Source organism: Lucilia cuprina, chromosome 3 (genome assembly GCF_022045245.1).
Source record: "Lucilia cuprina isolate Lc7/37 chromosome 3, ASM2204524v1, whole genome shotgun sequence".
Lineage (NCBI taxonomy): Eukaryota > Metazoa > Arthropoda > Insecta > Diptera > Calliphoridae > Lucilia > Lucilia cuprina.
The window spans coordinates 55,253,679-55,278,750 of record NC_060951.1 but is presented as its reverse complement, the minus strand read 5'-3'; the positions used below and the strand labels follow the sequence as shown (position 1 = coordinate 55,278,750).

General features: G+C 29.6%; 1 protein-coding gene across 2 annotated transcripts in view; it reads left to right on the top strand.

The window, feature by feature from the left end:
• The window catches only part of LOC111684866, a 145,832-nt gene that overhangs the window by 25,135 nt on the left and 95,625 nt on the right, over positions 1 to 25,072 (top strand). The window contains exon 1 of one of the 2 annotated variants that reach the window (XM_023447093.2): positions 24,402 to 24,505. The exons of the other annotated variant lie outside the window; for it this stretch is intronic. The gene's annotated coding sequence lies outside the window, so the exon portion shown is untranslated. Of the gene's footprint in view, positions 1 to 24,401; positions 24,506 to 25,072 lie in introns of those variants that run through there. 2 annotated transcript variants of the gene reach the window in all.

Here is a 25,072-nt window from a genome sequence, read left to right as displayed (position 1 = left end):
AATACAATTTGATCGCAATTTCTGTAAAGAAAGAACCAAATACAAAGTTTTCTATAAATTGAAATTAAATCTCAAATCTCATTTTTTTTATAAAAAAGTAATTTTATTTAAATTTTTGTAAGAGAATTTTTTTTTAATAAAAATTATCACAAATTTTTTGTAAATTGAAAACTGATATCAAATTTTCCGTAAAGTGAAAAGTAATTGTGAATCTAAAATTATTTATAAATTGGAAAAAGTGATCACAAAAACTGAGAACATGATATGATCACTTTTGTGCAGAGAAAATTTACTTTCAATTAAGAAATGATCGATTTTTTTTGCAAATAACGAATTTTTCATAAAGTGAAAATTATATAAATAAGAAATTGATTTAGAATTTTCTAGAATTACATAAGAAACTAATCGCGTTTTTTAAGACAAAATTTAAGAAAAATGCCTAAATTAATGATCTTGAATTTTCCATAAAGTGGAAATTAATTTTGAATCTAAAATTATTTATAAAATGGGAAAGTGATCACAAATTTTATTAAAATTGAGTGGCGATCGCAAATTTTTTAAAGAGAAGAAATTAAGAAATTATCGCAAATTTTCTGTAAAGTGAAAATTATTTATGAAACTGATCTAGAATTTTATATGAAACTGATCGCTTTATTTAAATAAATTTCAATTGTAGTATAAAAAGAAATTTATGAAAAATATTCAGTAAATTAACAATTGATCGTTAATCCTCTATTGATCTATATTAATACCGAAAAACAAAATTTATTTCATTTCATAAATTCTTTCACTTCTTATTAAAATCGCAATAAACCACTAAAATTTTAAACTTTTGAAATGATTAAGTCTCCAAACATAAACACACACGCTTGAAACCAATTTACTCCTATGCGGAAAATTATGTTAAATATTTTCTTGTTTTATTTATTTTTTTCGAAGCCAGGTGAGAATTCCCAACATGAAAATGTTTTTCATTTCTGAATAAAAAAGAATTCATTGCACTCGTCGACCAACCAGTTTTTTGAGCTTTTTTTCTTATAAATTGTTGTTTAATTAATTTATCTGTATGTATTGTATTTTTTTTGTTTGCGGCTAGGTTTTCTTTCATAATGTGTCTGTTGTGGTCTTTAAGAAAAAAAAAACTAAAACAAAATAATCTACTATTTTTAATGACAGCGCTCACATGGAAAAATTATTTCTGGCGCCTTTTGTGGGAACAAAATATTCAGTTGCACACTAAACTCATGTCTCTCTTAACATGCACCCTCACTAACATATCTCAATATATAATCTGGTCCGAGGGAACCTTTAGCTGTTAAAACAAAAAAAAAAAAAAAAAAAAATAAATAATTTGTTTTTCGGCAAACAAACATTTTAATTATTGCTTTTAAGTTACGTTGCTGCTGCTGCTGTTGCAATTAAAACAGATTTGCAAATTTGTTTTTTAACTAAAGTGACAATTTTATTACGTAAATAGAAAGAATCTGGGTCGTGGTATTTTTGGAAAAACAATTTGAAATGTTGTTAATTCTTTAGTTTTAAGTTTTAATCAAAAATAAACAAATATGTTCATTAAAGAATTAACAAAAAAATTAACAGAAAATTGTTTTGTAAATTGCAATTTTTGTTTTTTTTAGTTTTAATTAGATATTAAGTTAATTTTTAGTATGATTTTTAAAAAATTTGGAATATTTAGCTGCAATTGTAAAATAATGTTTAAATTGTTCTACTTTATTTTAAACTAAATGTAGAGTTTAATTGCCTTATTCTTAAAATTTTATCAAAGGTTTGTAAATTAAATTTTCATACAAAATTTGTTCTATTAACCTTTGATAAATGTTTATAAAAAAGGCCATAAAAATATAAAATAGATCTACAAATTTATCATAAATATTTTACACCAAGAAAACTAAAAAAATTGTCTTGTAAATATAAAGCCTTTCATGATCGTCACTTTTTTATAAAGTGAATATTGATCCAAAATTTTCTTAATTAGAAAAATTATGGTAAATTTTATGAAAAATGGCTTAAAATTTCAATTAAAGAGAAAATAAAAGCATTTTTTTATAAATAGATAATTGATCTCTAATTTTCTTTAATATAAAACGATCGCAAATTTTATATCAAATGAAAATTTTTTGCGAATTTGCTATAAATAGAAAACAGATCATAAAATTGACAATAAATTAAAATTTATTAAAAAAATGTCCAGACATATATGGACATTTTTAAATAAAATTTATGAAATATCAACTAATAGAAAACTGATCTTTCTGCAAATAGAAGATTGATCGCGATCGCTTTATAATAAAAGCTAACATTTATAGAATTCTTCTTTCTAAAAATGAAAAGTTTATCACAAATTTTCTCTAAATATAAAACCGATGGTGAATTCTTCATGAATTGAAAATTGATCGCAAAATTGCTAAAAATAAAAAAAGGTCATAAATTTTCGATTAAAGTAAAATTTATTGCAAAAACTGATCGTGACATTTTAACAAATAGAAGACTGATCGCGACATAATAGAGGACTGATCGCCATCAAATTATAGAAAAGTGAAAATTTATAGTAATTTTATTTATATAAATTGAAATATATTTTAATTGAAAACTGATCGTCGATTTTCGATTAATTTAAAACTGATCGCAAAAATTTTATTACTAGAAAATTAATCACGAATTTTCTACAAATAAAAAGTTGATATAAAGCAAAAATTTTAATAAATTTTTGCAATTAGATAATTAATCACGAATTTTCTGTAAATAAAAACTTAACTTAAGTTTTCTTTAAATTGAAAATAGATCCCAATTGTTCTCATTTTTTTTTATATTGAAAATTGATCGTACATTTTCTAAAAATTTAAAATTGATCAAGAATTTCTTTTATAAATCGTTTAAGATTTATTAGATTGAAATTTGATCGTGTTTTGATCGTTTTACAAACTGAGGATTGATCAAGAATTTCTTTTATAAATCGTTTAAGAATTTTCTATAAATAGGAAACTGCGCAAATTCATTAAATTGAAAATTGAATGTGTTTTGATCGTTTTACAAACTGAGGATTGATCGTAACATTTCTATAGTGTAAATATTTATTGTAAATTTTTTGAATTGCAAAACTTGTTGCACATTTTGTATAAAGATAAAATTCATCAGGAAATAATAGAAATCTTAGGTTATATTGTTCTCAAAATATCTTTAAATTAAAAACTGATCGTATATTTTCTAAAAATTTTAAACTTTCAAGAATTCGTTTAAGAATTTTCTATGAATAGGAAATTGATCGTGATTTTTTTTCAAACTGATCGTAAAATTTCTATAATGTTAAAATTTATCGTAATTTTTTTTTGAATTGCAAAACTTGTTGCATATTTTGTATAAAGACGAAATTCATCAGGAAATAATAGAAATCTTAGGTTTAATAGTTCTCAGAATATTTTTAAATTGAAAATTGATCGTGTATTTTTTTATAAATTTAAAACTATCAAGATTTTCTTTTATAAATTGTTTAAGAATCTTCTACGAGCAGAAAACTATAATACTTCATTTGATTGAAAACTGATTGTGAATTTTTTACCAAACTGATCGTAACACTTCTATAATGTAAAAATTTATCGTAAATTTTTTGAATTTGGTCAGGAATTAATAGAAAACGTAAATCTACATTATTCTCAAAATTTCTTTAAATTGAAAAATGATCGTATATTTTTTAAAGATGTAAATATATGAAGAAACTGTTTTATAAATCGTTTAAGAATTTGCTATAAATAGGAAACTGATTGCAAAAATTATATTGATTGAAAATTGATCGTAAATTTTTCTAACAAACTGATCGTAACAATTATATAAAGTAAACATTTATCGTAAATTTTTTTAAATTGGTAAACATTTTGCATAAAGAGAAAATTGATCAGGAATTAATAGAAATCTAAGTTTAATTTCAGACATTCGAAAACGATCGAAACCTCAATATAATTGTAAAATATTTTATAAGAAATATTGACCGTTTTCGAATGAAAGAATTTGCGCTCTAAGCTCAGTTTTTTTTACAAATGATAATTAGAAGAGAATTTTCCTTAAATGGAAAACAGTTCGTAAATTTTCTATAAATTAAAACCTGATCGTGTATTTTCTTTAAACAGAAAACTGTAAACACAAAAATTTCAAAAATTTGAAATCGATTAAAAATTTTCTAAAAATAAGAAACTGTTGGTGGAAAATTTTATGTAAATAAAATTGATGGAGTATTTTTCTTGAAGACGAAATACTTAATTATAATTATTAGATCGCGAAGTAATTCCCGAGTCTAATTTAATAATATAACATTCGAAAGTCTAATTTTATAATAATTGTAACCATTCTGAAAAAAATGTATATAAATTTTTATAAACTTAGGGCTTGTTCCTAACAATATAACAAACGAAAAATGCAGACTAGTACAGATTATTTATGTTTGTTTTCCAACATTCATATAAATTTCATCAAAATCAATTTTTATATTTCCACAAAGTGTAACTATTTCCATGATGATTTTATGATGTATTTTTAATGATAGTTATAAAAACTAAAAAAGAAAAAACTTAACAATATAAAAAAATGCTAAATATGTGCATAACTATTGTTAATTGAGAATATTAATGAATTGTTATGGGAAAAAATAACACTTGTTAACCACAGGATACATTTATGTGTCTATTGCTTCCATGATTATGTGAGATAAATAACGAAAAGGCAAATAATAATGCATACGACAGACAGACTTGGCTAACAATAAATGTTAAATCATGCAGCATGAAAATGTATATTTTTTCCAATTTTTTATTTATTTATTTTTTTAAATACAGAGAGATATTTTGTTGTTACTTGACATAATGTCACATTCACTTAGTAGACATTCAGCAATTTTATCCTAAAAATGTTTGTTATTATTTGTTTATTATGATTTTTTTTATATTTTTTATTTGAGGCAACTATAGGTTAGTTACCACCACCAACTAGCCAACAACTACTTTAGACATTTTTAAAGTTTTTTAATGCAGCGACATGTTAGATAGGCGAACAAAACGTTAGATATTTAATGAAATAGTTAAATATTATTATAAGAGTAAGTGTCTGCATGTCTGTCTGTCTATGTTGCAAAAAATGTGCATAAATCAAATGTAATTATCACCACAAACAATAAGTACGTTTTACATTCATTTGCCTCCTTGTAACTATTCATAGACTGGAACTAAATCCAAATATTTATTTAATACAACTTAAAGTTTTTGTATCCCATACTTATGTTGTTGTTAGTTTTTATGGTTTTGTCTATGAAATGTGAAAAAAATCTTTTAAGTCTTTTGATCTGGTTTATTTATTTATAATTTTATGTTTTTCTTCTCAATTTTAACCAAATATACTTATGAAGTTTATATTTATTTGTTTGCCATTATTATGTGTTAAATTTAAGATTGTATTGTGGTGCTCTGTTGTTTTTCTTTTACTACAATGACACCAACTGTTCAAATACGTTTTTGGACTCATCTAGTATGTACTTCATAATTTTAGAATTGTTTTATTTTAAATATTTATTAATTAATAATGGTGTCTATGTGGTTTAATCACTAGCTTTTATGCTCCAAAATTATAGACCACAAGAACACTTCAAGACGGCAGTGAAAGCTGCCTCTTTCGGCACAAACAAGAAATGGATTCAGGATTTAAATTTGTTGGTTCCTAATTTCGGCAGAAAAATAACATTCTAAAATTGCTGTAATTGATCACCATGGTTCACGGGGGTGTTTCTGTGTTCAGTTCTAGTTCAGTTCTAGCTCAGTTCTAGTTCAGTTCTAGTTCAATTCTAGTTCAGTTCTAGTTCAGTTCTAGTTCAGTTCTAGTTCAGTTCTAGTTCAGTTCTAGTTCAGTTCTAGTTCAGTTCTAGTTCAGTTCTAGTTCAGTTCTAGTTCAGTTCTAGTTCAGTTCTAGTTCAGTTCTAGTTCAGTTCTAGTTCAGTTTTATTTCGGTTCTATTTCTTTTCTAGTAAATTCGGAGTTTTCATTTAAGTACAAAGCAATTTAGCGTTACTTTCTTTCTCCAGGTAGAAAAGATAACCAAAGTTATTTAGTTGCATATCGTAAACTTATCCTTCCTACAAAAATCCTAGTTGGTCTCATTTCCAATCAACAATAGATAATTTAAAAATTTATGGCATGTTGTGGTTGGCTTTGGTTTATTTTTCTGATAACCTGTTGTAAAGGTATTTTTTCCATTTAAGCCAAATGCAACAACAAAAAACAGCTAGAAAAAAGTGGCTTTATTAGACTCCTATAAGCGTTGAAATCATTTCATTTTATAAACATTTTTGGTACGGTTAACTGTTGGTGGTACCAGTGCTGGTGGTGATGGTGGTGGTGGTACCCAAGTGTCTAAGCTAGTCGCGTTCCCACACTTTTCGATTATAACAACACGGCAACAATAACGAGAGATTAGTTTGTTTGTAAAACCTCAAATTGTTGTACGAGTATTCATTCATTCATTCATTTATAAGTTTATTTATTCATGCACTCATTGATTGCAGCAAAAATGCAAAGACTTATTTAATGCATATATGCATGTATTCATGCATGTATTCAATATATGTTTTATGCTTGTTTTTTAAGTTTTTTTCATTAGATTTTATTTATTAAATAAAAATTTCAAATACATTTGCTAGCTAGTGATTATGCTTGACATTTTGCCAATAAATATAAATGTGCAAATAAGTTAAAATTGAACTGGACTGCTGCGCGAAAAAAATGCGAACTGTATTAACGAAAATCCACAAAACAAACCGGTGACCGGTAAATAAGTAAATATTTGTTTTCCCGCAAAACTAAATGTAAATATTTGTGTAATACTTGCTGGACAGTTTGGAATTTTTTCCCAAACAATGTGTATTTTGAAATTCTATAACACCAACCAACTCCAACAAGTGTGCAACATAAACGAGGCATGCGTATATAGTTTTAAAAAGGTCGTTTTTGTTTTTTTTCTTTTTTTAACATAAGACAGACAACAATATTAAAACTATTCATCAGGTCTCTTGTTCAACATGCAGGTGTGATAAGATGGGCGCCAAAATGTTGTTACTGAAAATATAGCGGTTTTTTGCACAAAAGTTTAATTGTATTTAAGTGTTTATTTATGTTTAATATCAACAACTCTAGCTCTTAACACATGGTAGTTTTTCAGTTTCATTTTCTTTAAAACATGACATTTGTTAAAGCGGAATTTTTTTAAAAAATACTTGCTCGTTTTTTTTAGATTTCAGTAGATTAAGGTTTCTCCTGTCTTTTAGGTTGTTTACAAAACAATTTAGTTTTTCGATATTTTTATGTTACCCAGTTGGTATATTTTTGATTTTAATTGAATTTATTAAAGTTTGTGATTAACTATTTTTTTTCTGATGAAATTTATTTATGTTTTTGTTGGAGTGAATAACTTATTATTTTGCCTAATCTTGATAGCTGACAGTGTAACGAGAGATTTATATTTTTTTTCTCTAAACTAGATTAAAGTTAAGAGGATTAAATGTTTAAGAGAAATTATTTTGATATAAACATTGTGTGGGGATTAATGGGATATTTATAGAAAAATATACATAATAAGGTTCGAATATAATTGGTATTTTGGTCTTAATGTCAGTTAGGTTAATTTGAGTAAAGTAAACACATCCGATTTTAAGTTTGAATGTAATAGTTGTATTGTTTTAATCATTGTAATATGGGAAATGGAAATTTGTTCGTTGTACCGCCTGAAATCAGAAAAGTTGTAAGCAGATGTAATTGGTCGGTTCATATCGAATTTTGTAAAATAAAATTTGCATCAAATGCCTACAAAAATTATGTTTCCTAAATTGTAAAATTTGTACCAAGACGCAAGGATCAACGGATCTTGAGAGCCCCAAAAAAATACCAGTATATTGTGGGGAATTTGGAACGAAAGTTCAATTTAAGTTCACGTGCCTATAGTGGTTGAGTTAAATCGTTATAATGATCGAGTAAAATATTAAATATATGGTCAACGCAACAAACTGACCCTGAACTGAACTGACTACGTTGATGTTCAAAACTTAAGCTTCAAATCTTTTCTGAGCTTTTGTGTGAACTTTTCTTGAAAAAGGACAAAACGTATAGATAATTAGATAGATAGATAGATAGATAGATATATATATAGATAGATATATAGATAGATAGATAGATAGATAGATAGATAGATAGATAGATAGATAGATAGATAGATAGATAGATAGATAGATAGATAGATAGATAGATAGATAGATAGATAGATAGATAGATAGATAGATAGATAGATAGATAGATAGATAGATAGATAGATAGATAGATAGATAGATAGATAGATATAGATAGATAGATATAGATAGATAGATAGAGTCAGACTTTGCTGAATATTCTGCAGTGTTTTATTGTGTTTTTATCTGATTATCTGCCAAAGATAACAATTATGGATCGAAATTCAAGTTAAGAAGTTCTTATTTCAAATGAATTTTTTTTAATTTAAACCTAAATTAATTCGAAGATCTTACAAATAAAATTTAGTACTAACTTAATAAACCGATTAATCTTTTGGTTACAAAGTTGTCCCTTTAAATTGAGTGAAATAAACAAATTGTTTCAAATTCATAAACCGATCAAAGTTCTTGTTCCAAAGTTAATACTTTCAGTTTTCATAATTGTACCAACAAAATAATTTGATCTTAGTTACCAAATTTAATCCTTGCTCAAAAAACAGAGTGCTCAAAATAATAATCTAAACAAAGTTTTTAGTGATCGTGTCAAAAAATCCTTTTGCCGTTTCGTAACACTGTAACACCATCATCATCATCATCAACAAAGTTGTACTCTATTTATTCAAGGTTACTAAACATTATCTTGATCTGTTTGTGATTTCAATTGAATAGAAATTAAACATTCAATTGCCGTGTGGCTCTGGCAGTGGCTGCCGCTCTGACTATGACTCTTAAACTTAAACGAAATAAATAAAAACAAAAATAAAAAAAATTAAATCAGTGTTACTTATATACGTACAACGGCAACAAACGGTGGCAGATAGTTGGCAATGTTTTCGTAACTGTTGTTAACTTTAAGGAAAAAAAGCGCAAAAAATAATATTATTACAACAATAACAAGCGAAATAAAACTAAAATAAAATTGTACAAACTTCTTCTTTAGCTTTCTACTAAAAATTTACAATTGTCTTTATAAGATCAATGCCTTGTCTGGACTAAGTAACGTCAAGAAAAAAAATCCAAAAAGAAAAAAACTTTCCATTTCTAAAAAGACAACGACATCGTGGCTTGCAGCTAGTTGAAAAAATACAGAAATCGAAAATGAACTAAACAACAACAACAGCAGAAAAAATCCAATTTATAAAGGCAGGATAAAAAAGCGACAGTCAAAAATCCCAACCTAAACTAGTGGGCAGGCGAGCGAGCGAACAAGTGAGTGAGTGGAACTAAACAAAATATAATAAAAGCACCACTACAACAATCCACAAAAACACTAGCTTACAGCTTTGTACAGCGAAAACGAAAGGAATGTAATCATGGATAGCCGTCGTCTTCATCATCATCATCGTGGTCGTCGTTGTTCGTTTGTTTTATTGTCTTGTTGCGGCATAATAGTCTCAGTATAGCACTGCTCCTACTCATTCATGATGCATGATCACATAGATCATTTGCATGATTTTGGTTTGTGTTCCATTACAGCCTTCTATAACTAATTCAAGACATGGTATTCTTTAGGTTGATGTTATTTGAATTTGATATTCTTGAGAATTGTTTCTTTTATTCGCTATAATAAGACCTCATAAGATCACTTAAGGTCTGATTGATAAATCCCAATTCTGACTCGTTACATCTTTTTAGACTAATCATTCTTTTCTGATAGATTTGAAATCGATCATTCAATATCGATTTGGAAAATCATGCTGTTTTTTTTTAATAGATTTGAATTCGATCTTGAGAGACCAATTTGGAAAATCATGCTGTTTCAACACAATATTTGTCTAGCAATTATTATAGTTTGGCTTATTTTATTTAATCACTTATTCTATTAAAATAAAGAACTCTCTATCGCAAAAAGTGATCATTCATTCTAAATTTGTGATCTCTTCAAAGAGATAATTTTTTTTAATTGGACAAGCACTCAGGGGATAACCCCTACTTTTGCGAAGCATTGTGTTGGAACTAGGAATATAGTTCGTAGGAAGGAGGATAGAGGGTGTAGTGTTTGTGGACATTAGATTAAAATCTTCCTATATCGAAAGTAGCAGGGAATACCTCTGCAGAAAGTTTATTCCACATACGTGCGGCTGAAGATTAAATTTTCCCTGTAGTTGTGCGGTCCACTGGCCAATCTACCTCAAATGGGTGTGTTCTTGAAGAAAGACGTGTGTTACGGGTATTGGGAACAAGTTTCCTAATTTCAAAGGAACACATTCCATTGTAGTATCGATAGAACAGTGAAATACCAGTGAATCAATAGAGTTGGATACTCTATTGTCACCGTTAAGTACCTTCGCCCTCTCTTGTACGCGGTCGAGTAGCTCCAAAATAGACTTCGAAGCTCCGGCCGATAGTAAAGAGATCAGTTGGAGCAAAGTATGTCTTACACCGTTTCAAAAAACCTAGACAAAAAATGTGTTTAGTCCAGCGGATATCGCACTGATTTTTCATGCCCAGAACATCAAGAGTTTCCGATTCCTTAATATTTACACCACTCATATATAAAGATGTAACAACAATATCTGTCAAGCGTTTATGCGTTAAAAAAGCAACATTGAGTCTTGCGGCCGTTAAAATCGACTCTGTTAACACGACCCCATTTAGAGATTTTTTTATTAAACGATACAATCATACTCCATTGCCCCAATCTCTAGAGGGCTTGGCCTATAATTGAATGAATAAGAATGGCAGATACTGCTGTGATAAAGTTGGATGTTTGACATTTATACAGATAAGATATAGGGTTAGGGAAATAATGGAACCTTGTTACGATCATTTCTTTTATGATCGTTTTGAAAAACCAGGCAATTTCAATTCAGTTTTTAACGAAATTGCAGTCAAATCGGGAGGCATATCACGGAAATCAAAACCACAACACTCAGCCTTCCATACAAAGGACATTCTTCTCAAATAACATTATCCAATAAAACTTCCTATCGTTGACACTCACTCACATACGAGCTGAAAGAAAAAATAAATAAAGGAGTTTTCATATTATTAATGCTTTTTGCACTATTAATTAAAATGAAATCAAAAGTCGAAAAAATTGTTTTAAATAAAGTTTTTACTTCTTTCTATATATGTACAAAATGTTATCGTACAAGTATAATGTACAGATTAGTCTCGCTTTATATATGTATATAGAGACATGTGATTTTTTCCATTATTTTTCTTTTAGTCTTAAAAACCCAAAAGGCAATGAAAGTGGTATTGGCAACAATTCATTTTTTCTCCTCTCATACCATTTTTGTAAAATGTCTGTATTTGGTTGGGGGTGTCAGTCACCCATGTCAGTTAATATATAAACGAAAAAAAAAATATTTTTGTTTTGATAAGATGTTGATTTAAGATCAACTAGCATGATTGAATGAATAGCAAACGAACTAAACTGAACTCATGCAAACCATAATAGGTAGAGAAAAATGTTTGTGCGATAAAAAGAAATAATAAAAATTAAAATGATTTTAATTGATGATGCCATTATTGCAGGTGATGGTGTTTAATCTTTCTAACAATGTTGTTTTGACTATTTTCATTTTTCTTTTGGCTTGTTTATTGATGTCTTTATCATTTTCCTGTGTATGATTAAGTTGGTTGTAATCAAGCGATTTTTTACTAAGAAGATGTATTGCTTGTTGTTGTAAAAAAAGAGATTGTTACGTTGTCAGGTTAGGTACAATATAATGTAATCTTCGGATCTAAGTAGCAAAGCTCTTACTTCTTCGAAAATTATCATTGTTGTTACAGTCGCCGTGTTAAACGTGATAGCCATCAGTCTTACATCAGTGTGGTCAACCATTGTTTGGACAAGAGACAAAGTTTCTTAGCGCCTAAGAGATTTGTAAGGAACACTCTGAATAATAGGCAATCAAATGAGTCAACCACCGATACATTTCTCGACCAAAAAAGAAGCAAGCTATGAAGTATAACAGAGAATATCAGAACGTTGCTAATACAACATGGCTCCGATTGTTGAACAATTACGTTCAAGCTCAACTTATTTCCATTCATTTCTCTTAATACTCTTAAGGCGGCAATATCAACCAAAAACTTATACAAAAACATACACTTGGCACCTATTTGCTACTGTTAGTCCCTAAGGTAATCATCTTCGGTCTGTTGTCTTATAGGCACCCCCCGGGGGCATGTTACCTAGGCGAAGACCTCCGCCTTGGTGTTATTGCAATCCCGGGGTATAAAGAGGGCCCAATACCTCCAATCTGACCGGGATTGAAAAATTGGTGTCTCAGTCTACTGCTTGGCTTAGTCCTTGCATAGATTGCCAGAGGTCTGACCAGAGCACCGCATAATCTGGTACTACGGGTGGCCAGTTGCCCGCAGGACTATGTCCTGGCTGGTCAGTTGGTTAAGATTCCTTCGAGATCCACGTAGTGGCTGTTGGTTGAACCCAAATTCGCGGGAAGAGAATAAGTGGCGGTTAAAAGACTGATGCATGATCATAGTCAATATATCGGGATAAGGTTCGGTGCTGTTGCCGAAAATCAACAGATACCCCACAGAGGAGTGACTGTGGGACTAAGCGTTGGAAATGAGTTGGTGTCAATTGTATATGATAAAGAATGAATGTAGAGGTATGCGGGACTCATCCACCCGTATACCTAAATGAATGTGTCGTATGTTTTTCTCTATGAATGTGTCGAATAAATGAGATGTGTGCTGGGTTGAATGATGATGGATGAAAGATATCATATACAAGAGATACCGATTAAGTTTCCTTCCTTGTCCAGATATGTTCAGAGTTTACTCTGTTCATATTCGACTTGCCACAGCGTGTCACTGTGAGTAAGAACGATGTCTACGGCTTATTGATGGATCGTGCTTCGGTCCACCGGTTACGTCTCTAGGTGCTGTTGCCGAATCAACAGAGCCATAGTAGTGTGGTTGTCTTACAACGTGACTACTTTGGCAAGAGATTAGATAGCTCGAGTACTCCAGCAAAGTACTTGCGCATGGTACCGGTCATAGCCAATGTGCAAAAATTGCCACCTGCGTCTTCATTGAAGACAAAGGGGCGATGGTAGACCGTTCTCAAGTCTACCCAGTGGATGAAAAAGACCACCGTGAGATAAGGCCGACACGGCAGGTGCTCACGTTAAAACTATCGACAGTCTGTCTTATAGGCAACATTCTGTTTCCGAAGAAAGACAATGTCTAAAACTCATACACATAATGCTCTCTCGTTCTACCCCAGGTCAAATCATTCCAATGAAATACATTAGATTATAGTCCCTGCAGACAAGATGCATTGGTAGTATCTCTTTTCCACGCATTGCAATAACACCAAGAAGGAAAAGATCATCAAAGTAACACGACCCGGGGGACGGACCATGTACAAATTTTGTTACGTGATTTCCTCTGAGCCAACACCCAATGCATTTTGAACCTCCTCTAAAGAAGGTTACAGATCTATAAGTTCAAGCCGTACCATCTCCATTAAAAGGACTTATACTGAAATATCTCCCCTTTTACCCAACGATCTTACCGTAGGGTTCTATAAATCGACTTTCGAATAATCGAACAATCGACTTTTTGTTGAAAAAAGTCGAAAAGTCGAAGTCGACTATTTTGTTCCAAAAAAGTCGATAACTCGACTATCATCTGTGAAAAAAGTCGAAAAGTCGGCTTTGTTAATAAAAGTCGAAAAGTCTGAAAGTCGATAAGTCAAAAATTTAAAAAAAAGTGGAAAAAAGTCAAAAAGTCGGAAAAAGTCGAAAGAAGTCGAAAGACAAAATGACGAGAAGGAGCGAATCGTTATGCTTTTCTAGCCCCAAATATAATAAATTCTGGTCTGCTGTAAGATAAGTACTCCCCCGGTTTTATTTCTCTATAAATAAAAAGTTACACGCTCTAAGGGAGAGTAGATAAAATATTAAAATCTCCTTTCTAAAGGATTTGAAGTTCTCGAGGTGTGGATTATTAACTCCTACCCTATAAAGGTTTTGAGAAATGAAATTGCCAACGAATTCGAACATAGTTCACAAAAGAGCAATGTGAACACTAAGGAGACGCATAAGCAATGGTTTTATTGCTCGCACAACATCCAAAATTATTTAGGCCGGACATTCTCTGAAAAGAACCTAGATACTCTTGGTCGTTTATACGAATTCATAAGAACTTCTAATTGGTATAACTACTGCGATCAGATCAGCATGTATGTAAGTTGAGCTACCAAAGTTTTTCAGGCGAAGCTTAAAGACTAAGTTACTAATACAAAAATCTTATTTGGACTGTTTTAAACATGTGTTACTAATTAAATTTGTGAGAATTGCAGTTTGGTTCCGTCAATTGATACGCAAGCAGGTTTTTTTTTAATTCTAATCACTAATTTTCTATTTCTATTTAACGCAACACGATATTCCTTTAAAATACAATAACTTTAACATCACCATGAAACTATCTAGATAATTGTAACAGTTAGGTGGTAAATTTTACTTGTTTAGGTGGACATTTCTCTCAGTTTTAATGTTATGTTATTATTGCAATAATTTTCTTTACACAATATACAATATTTGTGTAACTCCATAATTGACTTTTACTTAATTGATCTCGCTCGACAGTAGACAGTGATCTCTCTACAAATAAATCTCTCCCCTTGCTACGTTGGTGGTACTACACTAAATGAATTATTACCATTTATTACATTTAATGTTTTGTAGTTGTTGTTATTGCTTTAGTTGCTTTTAATCAAAATTGTTTATATTGTATAAATGTTTAAGTATGTAGCATGTTGAAGCAGTTTATGCCAAATACATGTTTCTAACTATCATCTCACTAAACCACCTCTCGACTTCCAAATTACAAATGTCAGTAGTTAGTACCATTAGTTGTTATTGCAGCAGTGCGTCTCCGGTGCTTGACGCTGTTGTTGTTTCTGTTTTGAGTAAAAGTGAAGGTAAAGAAGGTATATGCTACTCCAACCTACTACATTGCACTCTACTACACTGAACTCCACTAAACTCTCCAATATTTTTTCACGTTCGTTTTTTAAAACTCTAGCTAAAGCATAAATAATAATTTTCTAAATCGTCTAGTGTCATGGTCTGACTTAACAGTTTAACTCTTTTACATTTTTTGCCAAACAATTTATAAAAATAAATAAAAATTTTTGGAAAAAAAATTTAGTAAAAATATTTATAAAATTAATGTGCCGGCAGCTATTTCTGTTATACGGACAGTGCTTTGGCACTCCAGCAGACATTTACAATCATAAATGGATGGTTATTACATCTGATACGTAATTGAATAAATAATTATTGACATAATAAATATGAATAAATTGTAATTTATTGTAAAGCTTGTTTTATTGTAAACAAAATTTTGCAATAATCATAAACATTATGTTGGTGAAGCGAACACAATTGATAATTTTGAAAACTGTGTTTTTATACTATTTAAGATAAAAAGTTATTAATTCTTAAATTATGTAGAGATATTAATATGAGGAAATATGTATGTATGTATGTATGTATGTATGTATGTATGTATGTATGTATGTATGTATGTATGTATGTATGTATGTATGTATGTATGTATTTATGTATGTATGTATGTATCTATGTATGTATGTATGTATGTATGTATGTATGTATGTATGTATGTATGTATGTATGTATGTATGTATGTATGTATGTATGTATGTATGTATGTATGTATGTATGTATGTATGTATGTATGTATGTATAGTCTATAGTCTAGTCTATAGTGTAGTCTATAGTCTAGTCTATAGTGTAGTCTATAGTCTAGTCTATAGTCTAGTCTATAGTCTAGTCTATAGTGTAGTCTATAGTCTAGTCTATAGTGTAGTCTATAGTCTAGTATAAAGTCTAGTCTATAGTCTAGTCTAAAGTCTAGTCTATAGTCTAGTCTATAGTCTAGTCTAAAGTCTAGTCTATAGTCTAGTCTAAAGTCTAGTCTATAGTCTAGTCTATAGTCTAGTCTATAGTCTAGTCTATAGTCTAGTCTATAGTGTAGTCTATAGTCTAGTCTATAGTGTAGTCTATAGTCTAGTATAAAGTCTAGTCTATAGTCTAGTCTAAAGTCTAGTCTATAGTCTAGTCTATAGTCTAGCCTAAAGTCTAGTCTATAGTCTAGTCTATAGTCTAGTCTATAGTCTAGTCTATAGTCTAGTATATAGTCTAGTCTATAGTCTAGTCTGTAGTCTAGTCTATAGTCTAGTCTATAGTCTAGTCTGTAGTCTAGTCTATAGTCTAGTCTATAGTCTAGTCTATAGTCTAGTCTATAGTCTAGTCTATAGTCTAGTCTATAGTCTAGTCTATAGTCTAGTCTATAGTCTAGTCTATAGTCTAGTCTATAGTCTAGTCTATAGTCTAGTCTATAGTCTAGTCTATAGTCTAGTCTATAGTCTAGTCTATAGTCTAGTCTATAGTCTAGTCTATAGTCTAGTCTATAGTCTAGTCTATAGTCTAGTCTATAGTCTAGTCTATAGTCTAGTCTATAGTCTAGTCTATAGTCTAGTCTATAGTCTAGTCTATAGTCTAGTCTATGGTCTAGTCTATAGTCTAGTCAATAGTCTAGTCTATAGTCTAGTCTAGTCTATAGTCTATAGTCTACAGTCTAGTCTATAGTTTAGTCTATAGTCTAGTCTATAGTCTAGTCTATAGTTTAGTCTATAGTTTAGTCTATAGTCTAGTCTGTAGTCTTGTCTATAGTCTATTATATAGTCTATTCTATAGTATAGTATAGTAATAATAATCAACGTAATTTTAATTATCTCCTTAAATTAGAAAGTATTTTTAACCACAAAAGGCATCTAGTATTTTTAATCACAAAAGTCATCTTTAAAACACCTTAATTATTATGTACACTATCATCTCCATTTTTTAAAAAGCAACATTTCCGATATACTTTTAAGTCTTTATCTATATATATAAAATTCTAACGTTACTGACTGACTGACTGATTGACTGATTCATCATCGCACAGCCTAAACGGTTTTTGGAAATTCGAATGTTTAGGGGGTAAAAAAGGGTAAAAACGGGTAAAATCGGTAACCTCATATCTCCTAAACTAGAAAAGATACAAAAATAGTTTAAAGCTTATCGTCGTTCATTTAAAAAATAAGCGGACAGGTGTCTGGTACTTTTTTCAATTTCGGCCCCTTTAGGGAATAAACGGGTAAAAACTGTATTTTGGTACTTTTTTTGCACCCCATGTATATTTTAAACCAGTGAACATTCAAACAATATTTTTGACTCCTTCATAACTTGACGAAAAAATAAAAATATAAATTTAGTACTTTTTGGTTATTCGGATGTTTAAGGGGTGAAAATTGTACCTATTTTTGGTACTTTTTTCATAAAACATTGATTTTGGTTTATTAACTTATACATATAAATACGTAATAACGGGCTCTCACTACGATGTTGCAACATTTTGGAATAGAATTTTTATTTCGTTAATGAAATTAAGCATGTAGAGCCCGGAGTAAATGAGAATTTATAAAAGGGGACTTTTTGGTACTTTTTCGTTCTTCAAAAAGTACTTTTTGAATTTCCTATAATATTGAACCTAGAAACATGAAATTAAGTATGTAGAGGATGGATTAAGTGAGAACCTATAAAAGGGGACTTTTGGTACTTTTTCGTTCTTCAAAAGGTACTTTTTGGATTTTTGTATAATATTGAACCTAGAAACATGAAATTAAGCATGTAGAGCCCAGAGTAAATGAGAATCTATAAAAGGAGACTTTTTGGTACTGTTTCGTTCTACAAAAGATACTTTTTGAGTTTTCTATAAAATTTAACCTAGAAACATGAAACTAAGCATGTAGAGCCCGGAGTAAATGAGAATCTATAAAAGGGGACTTTTCGTTCATCAAAAGGTACTTTTTGAATTTTTTATAATATTGAACCTAGAAACATGAAATTAAGTATGTAGAGCCTGGATTAAGTGAGAACATATAAAAGGGGACTTTTTGAAACCTTTTCGTTCTTCAAAAGGTACTTTTTGGATTTTTGTATAATATTGAACCTAGAAACGTGAAATTAAGCATGTAGAGCCCGGATTAAATGAGGTCCTATAAAAGGGGACTTTTTGGTACTTTTCCGTTCTTTAAAAGGTACATTTTGAATTTTCTATAATATTCAACCTAGAAACATGAAATTAAGCGTTTAGAGCCTGGATTAAGTGAGAAACTATAAAAGGGCACTTTTTGGTACTTTTTCGGTCTTCAAAAGGTACTTTTTGTGTTTTTTATAATATTGATCCTAGAAACATGAAATTAAGCATGTAGAGCACGTAGAAAATGAGAATCTATAAAGGGGACTTTTTGGTACTTTTTCGTTCTTCAAAAGGTACTTTTTGAATTTTCTATAATATTAAACCTAGAAGCATGAAATTAAGAATGTAGAGCCCGGAGTAAATAAGAAAGGGGACTTTTTGGTATTTTTTCGTTCTTCAAAAGGTACTTTTTGAATTTCCTATAATATTGAACCTAGAAACATGAAATTAAGTATGTAGAGGATGGATTAAGTGAGAACCTATAAAAGGGGACTTTTGGTACTTTTTCGTTCTTCAAAAGGTACTTTTTGGATTTTTGTATAATATTGAACCTAGAAACATGAAATTAAGCATGTAGAGCCCGGAGTAAATGAGAATCTATAAAAGGAGACTTTTTGGTACTGTTTCGTTCTACAAAAGGTACTTTTTATGAGAATCTATAAAAGGGGACTTTTTGGTATTTTTTCGTTCGGGCTCCCACTACGATGTTGCAACATTTTGGAATAGAATTTTTGATTCGTTACCCCGGAGTAAATGAGAATCTATAAAGGGGACTTTTTGGTACTTTTTCGTTCTTCAAAAGGTACTTTTTGAATTTCCTATAATATTAAACCTAGAAGCATGAAATTAAGAATGTATAGCCCGGAGTAAATGAGAATCTATAAAAGGGGACTTTTTGGTATTTTTTCGTTCTTCAAAAGGTACTTTTTGAATTTCCTATAATATTGAACCTAGAAACATGAAATTAAGTATGTAGAGGATGGATTAAGTGAGAACCTATAAAAGGGGACTTTTGGTACTTTTTCGTTCTTCAAAAGGTACTTTTTGGATTTTTGTATAATATTGAACCTAGAAACATGAAATTAAGCATGTAGAGCCCGGAGTTAATTAGAATCTTTAAAAGCAATCAGGGACTTGAGTAAATGAAAATTTAAACTGGAATATTTTCTGGTACTTTTTGAACTTAGGAACATGAAATTAAATAAAATAGGTCCTTTGGTACTTTTTCGTACTTCACTGGTACTGGTACTTTTAGAGCTTTCTAAAATATTGAATATATAAACATAAAATTAAACACGAAAATTGAAAAAGCATACTCTGGTACTTTTTTGTTCTTTTACTAATACTTTTCGAATTTTCTATAATATTGAACCTAAAAACATTAAATTGGAAATGTAGCTTCCTGATTGTATAAAAATCTTTATGCGTTTTTTTTTTTTTGGTTTCTGGTTGAAAATTAAACATGCGTCATCCTGATTTAATGAAAATATATAAAAAGGCACTGTATGGTACTTTTTCGTTATTCAACTGTTTTTTCTAATTTTCTGTAATATTGAGACTAGAATCATAAAATCAAACTTAAAGAGTTCTCTAAAAGGGGAATTTTTGACATTGCAGATATATACATTTACAATAATGATATTTATTTTATTCCATTACGATAAGGGTAGCGAAGCACACTGGGTATAGCTAGTTAATAATAAATCTATACGATTATTAAAATAAATAAAAAACTCTTCATAGTAGAAAGTATTTCAATAACATTTTTCCTAACCAAAAAAGGTGTTGAAGAAAGTAAAATGATGGATAACAATACCAAAAAACAATTCAAATTAGTCTTTGATGACAAGACATTATGGAGAGAAAACTGCAACTTAAATGCACATGTTTTAGTTCCTCCCAAAGAAATAACAACTGACAACGGCTGGATAATTGTCAACGTTCAACAATAAATAATTCCTTTTATTTATTTTTTTTCTGCTGTTGAAACAAAACAAATTTTCTATTTCCAAATTGCGTAATTGCAACTGTTGTTGCTGCCTATATTTGCGGCAACATTTTTAATTTATTTTCTTTTTGTACATAATAGATTTTCTTATTAAATAATCATATTGTCTGTATTTGCAACATGCAGCAGATAAGTTTTACTACACACATGGTTTTATTTACGTATAAGTACCTACTCTAATACGTACAAGATTTGTTGACAGCATCTCAAGCCTTCAAAATATGCTTGAACGAACAGATTGTGCGAGTTGTGGCAACTAAAAATTCCTTGTAAGCAGGGTTTCTTGACAATTTAAAATTGGATAAAGGGAAATGGGAAAGTATAAATATGAATGATATGGTTTTGAAACTGTTTAGTTTTCTAGTTTTCGACAATATTTTGTTGTAAAATTTTGTAAGGATCTACTTGTTCGATCTGTAAACTCTATATATCCATAATATAAGATAATGTGTATCTAAACTTTATTATGTTGCCTTTGCCAAGTTGTTTTTATTATTTTTGTTATTGTACATTGTTGTATTTGTCTTGTGGACACAATAAATCAACATTATGAATCGACTAGTCTAAGCTGGACTAGACACACATACACAAATCACTGGCTCAGTATAAATCATAATTAGAAAACAAAATACTGATTCAATGGAGATACTTACGAGTGTATAATCACATTCAAAAACTACAGGGTGTTACAAAATAGACATAAAATTAATTTTTTTATTAATATGAAGAACCAAATAAAAACTTCGAAAGTGGCTCTGGTCTCATCCTAAGAAAGTTCTTCCTTAAAATATTCGAATCAATTAGACAAATCTCTTTTTATATATTTAAACATCTTTTTTTGGAAAACCTGTGCTTTTTCGACATTACTGCGCAGATGCGAATGCCTACCAATAATGCAATATTTTTCATGTTTAGGAAGCTGTTAACTATATTATGAGCCCGAATATGTTTATAAAAACAAAACACTAAAGAGCCAGACATAAGGTCTCTCTGGCCATACGGTCGGTCGCTTATTGTTGCCAGCCATTATACAGCCTGTAAACTATCTTGGCTCATGTCTACTGTCACAGGTGACGTTATTTTAAATAACAAAAATATTTGTTAGATTTTAAAATACACACTGGAGGTTTTTATGTGTGCTTTCTTAGAAAACTATTACAAAAAAATTTGGCGGAATATTTCTTTCTTTTTTTCATGACATTTAAGATGAGATTTATTTGTTTAAAATTTGTATTAAATAAAAAAGAAAATATGAAATTTGTTAATGACGTTGCATACACATACAACACAGTAGACCAACTTACAGAAAATAGAGCTTCTGTTAACCTGCTAAAATTATACCTTATTATGTTATATATATTACCTATTTTCTCTTAAATATTTCCTAGAGGTAAGGTTTGTTTGATACTAAAAATTTTTTCATAGCTCCCATACAGGTGGTCCCCAGTTTTTTTTTTTTTAACAGTCATAACCGTTTAAAAAATTCAAATATAATCATAAAATTCGATATAAACATCTTTATATTTAGCAAATTTTATGAGGATCGACCCATAAACCACTCCACCCTCCATAAAAGGTCTTCTAGAGAAAATTACTTTCATTGCGAGTGCATCCTTGATATTCTGATCTAATTAGAATTGTTCAGTAATTGACCCTACCCCTTATATAAGATCAACTTCAGAAAATTACGTTTAACATTGCATTGGAAATACGAGTACTCTTCAAAATTTTATGATATCCATAAATCGCTCTAAGAAAATTGTAAAACGAAATTTCTTTGCTAGGATGGGCCTATAATTGAACTTATCCCCCTTCAGAAAAATTGTTTTATTGTTTATATTATGCTTACAAATCCTTCTATAGTAATTAACCGTAATCCAATTTCTAAGCTTTATGAGGATCGGTGTACTATTGATTCTAGCTCCCATATAAGGGTCGCTGAACTGAAATTACGTTTGTGCTTATGACGGACTTCTGTAGAGCGAATTTTTATAGGAATTATAATCTGTCATATAGAGTCTTATTCAAGGAGTGAGTTTAATGCTCGAAAGTAGCTTAAAATATCGACGTGGTCGCAACTAGCATTTTTGATATTCTTGATCACGTTCGAGTCTTTTATGGCTCTTCTAGATGATTGCATATTTAAGCATATCTAAATGCATATGTAAGCTTATTTTCTCATCATAAATAATACTTTTGTTGGGAGAAAATGAAACCCTTTACGTGACACTCCTTAAGGGTTATTATATGAGCCCTTCTTCTAATCAGTTTTGAGTCGAATGAGTCGAATTACTGGTCGTTTTAGAATAATTTTTGAATCATATTTTGGTAATTTTTGAGTCTTTTCTAAGTATCTTTTTATGTCTGTTGCAGATATATATACAAAAAACCGACTGCTCTAAAAATATTAAGGAAATATATCTATTAACAATTATAATTCAAACACCTGGATGATCTATTTATAATAGTTGTACACTTTGCTATTGCTTTGGATAAAAAAAACAAGCATGTTGCATTAGATCAGGGATGTATTTCTATATGAACATATACAAAAACAGCTGTTCCATCTTACTTTGTTATTGTTCTATACCAATCGCATAAACACAAAAACTATAAATTATACGACTATTATACGAATGGAATTTAATTTTTCTTTGCCATTAGACTTTACGGACGTAAAGTGTGATGGTGTGAAGGCCTGATCACACTGATTAATCATTCAACAATCTTTCAAATATCAAAATCTTTTAACCCAATTCTGTTAGGATAATTACATTATACAGGACCTAGATCTTCTTCAGAAATTTACTTCAACACTTTTACCGGCTAAAAATGCTGTGATACCTAAGGAATTCGCTATAAATTAAATTTCAAAGTCTGTTAACCATTAATTTTTTATAATTATACCCTTCACCTTCGTGAGAAGGGTATATATAAGTTTGTCATTCCGTTTGTAATTTCTATAATATAATTTTCCGACCCTATAAAGTATATATATATTTTGGATCCTTATAGATAGCGGAGTCGATTAAGCCTTGTCCGTCTGTCTGTTTTTAGAGGACCCCAGATATCGGCGATCGAGAAGATCGCTATTTAAAATCAGCAAAATCGGTCGGTAAATAACGGAGATATGAGAAAAAATCCGATATAAGCTCTGAAAATTTCATCAAAAAATGTCATATTTTTGTATGCTTTGTTAAAAAAGCAACAACAACACTGTATATTAGAAAAAGATGTACACGTGTGTGTGTAGATGTATTTGGTTTTATTCAGCTGTGTATTTTTTTGTATGTTTGGATGCTGTTGGCGTCATTGCGTTGTTATTTTTGTTTTTCTGTGTTTTTCGTTATGTATGTTTAGATGTCTGTTGGTTTAGATGCCTTGTGTATTTTGTTTTTTATTTCGTTTAGCGTTGTTGTTGTTCTTTTTGTTTAGCTTTTGATGTAATAATAATGTAGTCGGGAAAAAATTTAAAATTTAAAAAAGATGTTTAAAAACACTATTGTGAAGAAACCAAAAAAAAAAAAAAACAATTGGCAACTAGCCACACTATATAGTTGGCAATGCAAAACAAATGTTATTTTGCCAAAATAAACAACACAAAAACTACCCTTAAACAAAAACAACAACACGTACTCTTTTATTTATGTTTTAACATCTCACTCAACTCACAGGACATGCGCTATAAGTTTTTACCCTTCTTTCGAATTGGGGAGGCAGACAAAAGAGGGAGCAAATACTTGTTTTGTTTTTTTTTTTTTTTTTTTGGTTGCAAGCAAGGGTGGCACAAATGTTCTTTTGTATAAAAACATTTAATATAAACAGGTTTTGGTTGCTTAAATGTCTTCTAAATATACAGTGTTCTCCCGTAATAGGACTCTTTAAAAAGAGAGTAAGAAAAAATTAAAAAATAAATGCCAAAGTGGCACGCACCCAAATGTTGCAGTTGTAGTTTGTTCTCGTATTAAAGCAAATTGTCACTTCCTTAAATAAATGGTGTGTGTTTTTTAATAAAATTAAAAAAAAAATATATAATTAAATATAAAAATTGAATCCAAATTATAAAGAGAAAAGAAAAGAAAAATTTTGTGATTTTTAACAATTTATTAACAAATATTATTTTAAAAGTGTATTAAAGAAAAACCTAGAAATGTTTTAGTGTTTGTTGAATATTCTAGCAAATTAAAGAAGTAATTTACATAAAAATTAAAGAAAAATCACAAAATATCCTACAGCATCCTTTGCAAAAAAGAAGGAAGAAAGTGTGCCATGTTAAAAATCAATACTTACAAGGACTTTTTTAACGCAACAAAACTTAACTAATGACTGTTAAGAAACAAAAAATTGTTAATAATACATTTTAAAAATTAATAACAAAACAAGGATTTAATAAAAAACTTAATTTTTTCCTTTAATGTTAAAAGGAAAAAATCTGATTTAAAAAAAAAATTAATTAAAAAAAATTTATAATTATTCTTATTGGAATTTCTTGTATGTGTAATTTTTTTTAAATACTATTTATTGCAATATTTCTGTATTTTGGTCGCCATATTGGGCCACTGCTGTCTACTGTTATTGGGGAGAAAAAACACACCCTTAAGTTAAGTTTGTTATTGTTGTTGCTGTTGTTTGTTTGCTGTGTTCACTCGTCATCATCGGTTTGCCGGTCTATTGCATTTTGAGTCATTGATTTTTATGTTACACACGTTGTTCCCTTTACAAAGTTGTGCATGTATTCAGTGATTTCGTTTTGCAGA